The sequence below is a fragment of the Gopherus evgoodei genome, chromosome 2, assembly GCF_007399415.2.
Source record: "Gopherus evgoodei ecotype Sinaloan lineage chromosome 2, rGopEvg1_v1.p, whole genome shotgun sequence".
Lineage (NCBI taxonomy): Eukaryota > Metazoa > Chordata > Testudines > Testudinidae > Gopherus > Gopherus evgoodei.
The window spans coordinates 62,717,578-62,721,732 of record NC_044323.1 but is presented as its reverse complement, the minus strand read 5'-3'; the positions used below and the strand labels follow the sequence as shown (position 1 = coordinate 62,721,732).

The 4,155-nt window shown below is 52.3% G+C and overlaps 1 long non-coding RNA gene across 1 annotated transcript; it reads left to right on the top strand.

Annotated features, from left to right (window-relative positions):
- The first annotated feature begins 2,219 nt into the window (after nt 1-2,219).
- On the top strand, nt 2,220-3,791 carry LOC115644864. Its single transcript, XR_003998610.1, has 2 exons — nt 2,220-2,274; nt 3,077-3,791. It is a non-coding gene; the product is annotated as an uncharacterized LOC115644864 (long non-coding RNA).
- The last annotated feature ends 364 nt before the right edge of the window (nt 3,792-4,155 follow it).

Here is a 4,155-nt window from a genome sequence, read left to right as displayed (position 1 = left end):
CAGGACTGGGGCCTTATACCTGCACTTGCAAACATACACATTGATGGTCCCATTGTGTTCCATGGGACTTACTCAGGGTATGTCTACATCTACAATTTTGCAGCACTGGTTGTTACAGCTGTATTAGTACAGCTGTATAGGGCCAGCGCAGCAGAGTGGTCACACTTACAGCAACCAGCGCTGCAAGTGGTGTTAGATGTGGCCACACTGCAGCGCTGTTGGGCGGCTTCAAGGGGGTTAGGGGAACGCGAGAGCAAACCGCGGGGAAGCAGGTCTCCTTCCCCGCGGTTTGCTCCAGTGTTCCCCGAACACCCCCCCCCAAGCAGGTCTCCTTCCCCGTGGTGTGCTGTCGCGTTCCCCGAACCCCCGTGCAAGCAGGTCTCCTTCCCAGCGGTTTGCTCCGGTGTTCCCCAAACCCCCCTGCAAGCAGGTCTCCTTCCCAGCGGTTTGCTCCGGTGTTCCCCGAACCCCCCTGCAAGCAGGTCTCCTTCCCAGCGGTTTGCTCCAGTGTTTTTTGAACCCCCGTGCAAGCAGATCTCCTTCCCCGCGGTGTGCTGTCGTGTTCCCCGAACCCCCGTGCAAGCAGGTCTCCTTCCCAGCGGTTTGCTCCGGTGTTTTTTGAACCCCCCTGCAAGCAGATCTCCTTCCCCGCGGTGTGCTGTCGCGTTCCCCAAACCCCCCTGCAAACCGCGGGGAAGGAGATCTGCTTGCACGGGGGTTAGGGGAACGCGAGAGCAAACCGCGGGGAAAAAGACCTGCTTCCCCGCGGTTTGCTCTCGCGTTCCCCGAACCCCCCTGCAAACCGCGGGGAAGGAGACCTGCTTGATTACCAGAGAGGCTTCCTCTGGTATGCTGGGATACGTGTTTATTCCACGGAGGTCAAGAAAAACGCTGGTGAGTGTTTACACCTGATGACCAGATCCCCAGCGCTGGATCCTCTACACCCAAGTTTCAACGGGTGTACGGCCAGCGCTGCAAACAGGGAGTTGCAGCGCTGGTGATGCCCTGCAGATGTATACACCTCCTAAGTTGCAGCGCTATAACTCCCTCACCAGCGCTGCAACTTTGTGGTGTAGACAAGGCCTCAGTTGCCTGAAGTTAAGCATGTGCATGAGTACTCAGGATTGAAGCCTGAACAACCACAGACTTAACCTTCCATTCCTTATCCAGACAAAACTCCTATTAACTTCATTAGCAGTTTTGCCTTAGTAAGTAATGGAAGTTTGGCCACATGACAGTTACCATTTAGCTACCCTACTATTGCTCTATTGACTGAAATGAATCCAGTTTCTTTTTAATATAAACACTTTATTTCTGTTCTCTGTTTACATATCCTTTGAAAACTTAAACATACTGTACATTATTTATAAGCTAATATAGGAACCTTATTCATGTACTGGGTTCTCCATACTTTTAACAACAAACAGCTATAGAAACAGCTTGAGGGCAAATCATGTAGAAGAAAAATGTATTGCTTAAGCTTGCTTGTTAATAGTACAAAGGAAAACAAACAGCAGCTTCTGCTGAAAACAGATCCAACATGATCTTCCACTACGATAAAGAACCCCATTGTGCTAAGGAAGAGCACTCTATGCAGCACCCCAGCCATGCACCATTTCACAAGGGAAAGCAACCATACAACTCCAAGTGTGCACTTAATTGGACTAAGAAAAGAGCTTATGCAGCACTTCAGCCATGCACAACATTGTGCTACGGGAGAGCCCCGCGCGGCCCCCCAGCCCCGCACGCCCCTGCACTAGGGGAGAGCCCCGCGCGGCCCCCCAACGCGCTACGGAAGAGCTCCGAGCGGCCCCCCAGCCATGCTCTGTCAGCCCTCGGCGCCCTGCCGCACCCACCCAGCCAGCTCAGCGGCTCCCAGCCACCTCTACCCCGAGATGGGCGGGGCCCGGAGGCTGCCACGCCCCCTCTCTCCGCTTGCGAGGCGGCTTGGCGCGAGCAGCTACAGCAGCCGTGACCTCCGACCCCGGCCGCCGCCAGCCAATAAGAGCGCAGCTCGTCTCCGAACCTAAAATTTCCACGTCGGCAAAAGTCAAGATGGAGCGGAGCGGAGCGGAGCAGGGCTGGGGGCGGCCGGCGCCAGCACTGGGGCGCCGCGGGGACGTAGCCGGGCCGCAGGCTGCAGCCCCCGTTGCTCCCCCCAGCCCGGGGGACCGCCGCCGGCGCGGCTCCTTCGGCTGCAGCGGGGCTGCTGCGGCGGCCGGAGCGCGAGGCGCTGCGCGGGACCTGTTGCGTTGGGAGCCGCGGCCGCTCCAGGTGCGGGCGGGGGGCATAGCTCTGCCCTCGTGCAAGGAGAGGGAAGGGTGCATGGCTGGGGGAGTCTCCTGTCCTCGTGCAAGGGGAGGAGGGTAAATGACCCTCGTGCAAGGGAAGGGGGGGTGCACGGCCGGGGGATGTCTCTGGCCCTCGTGCAAGGGGAAGGGGTGCATGGCTGGCTGCCTGGGGGGAGCCTCTGGCCCTCGTGCAAGGGGAGGACGGTGAATGATCGTCATGCAAGGGATGCGCGGCCGGGGGGTGTCTCTGGCCTTCGTGCAAGAGGAGGGGATGCGTGACTGGCTGTCTGGGGGGGAGTCTCTGGCCCTCGTGGAAGGGGTTCTGTTCTCCATGGATGGCTAGGGAACTGCCCAGGATTACTTACTGCTGTTATGGGGAGGATAGCTTGTTTGTGCTGGTTAGGGCCCTGCTTCTTCACCCCCAGCCTTGTGTTGAAGGTGCCAACTTGTCCCAAGTCCCGTGGCATGTCTAGTATCTGTGTGCACTATGGTGTGCTGGCAGCCCCGGGGTGGTCACCTTTCATGGGACACTAGAATAATGGCTTTCCCTGGCGAGCAGGAAGGCACCAGCAGCTGGACTAGTGATACAACCAGCTGTTCCTGAATTATTTCAGTCTGTTACTCAAGCCAGCTGCTGGTGGGGGCCACTGCAACTTGCATTGACTGGAGCAGCCATTTAGCTTTGGGGCTGTTCCTTTCCTTAGTCTTGGTGCTCGGATTCTATGCTGAATTAATTGATTAATCAAAGGGGTTCCCCTCTAACTGTCTTTATTCTCCATTTCCAGAAAGGGAGCCTTCCGCTTGAAGAAACTCTTGGGACCAGTAACTTGGGAGGATTTAGTCTCTTGAAGCAAAGTTCTGTGACACTCAGACTCTGATTATGATAGAAGTCAGTGCACTACAGAACTTTGTCTTTGGGGGCTGTAGCAGCGAAGGGGTTAATGCATCAGTCCTGAAAGGCTCAGGTGGACACGTCACTACAACCTCCTTCCAAAAGGAGGTGGGATCAGAGAACAGAATGAAATGGGAGTGGGAGAGCAGATCAGGGTTCACTTCAGTAACTCTGTTTTGGGCCTGAAATAAAGACTTTGCTTTTATAATCTAGTGGCCTCTTAGTTTCTGAAGATTTTAGATTAAAAATAGCACAACATCTGGGTATTAGTTATTTAAATGAGACCAATGTGACTGCAAGTATAAATGTGGTTCTAAATGCTACCAATTAGTGGTTATGTTAACATGTTAGGCACTATTCCTATTTGCTTAATCTCTGTAGATGTATAAAAGTTACAGTGCAAAAACCGTAGCATTTTGGTTAACTATTGTCATTCGTTAAAACAGCTTTCAGTTAAATAGAGTTGAATAAATGACTTGGTACTCTTCATTAGCAAGATCTAGGAAATGTTCCACTCAAACTGTTACCACTATCTGCAATTTGCATATTTTGTAATGTGCTGCATTGTAAAGCAATGAGTTGTCTTCACTTAAAAATGTGAACTGCTATTGGCTACTTGAGTCCAACTCAACTTTGTTCCTGTGTTTTTAAAGTCATTGGACTACTGTCAACATTTATATTTAAGTACTTGCAGAAATCCTCATTTTGAGGAGAAGGTTTTTGAAGGACAAATCTAAATAATCTTTAATAGTAAGAAAGATAGTGTCTTCAGCATATAATCTGACACAGACTACTACACTAGTGGATGTTGCTGCTCACAGCAATGGCTGAGTTGGTTTTGAATGTGAACAGATGTCTAATCAGGTCCAGAATGAGGTGACCAAGCTCACCTTCATTTGACTTAAGCTGAGATCTGAAACTAGTGACAGCGTAACATCCACTTGTTCCCTTCAGAAATACTTCACAATTTCA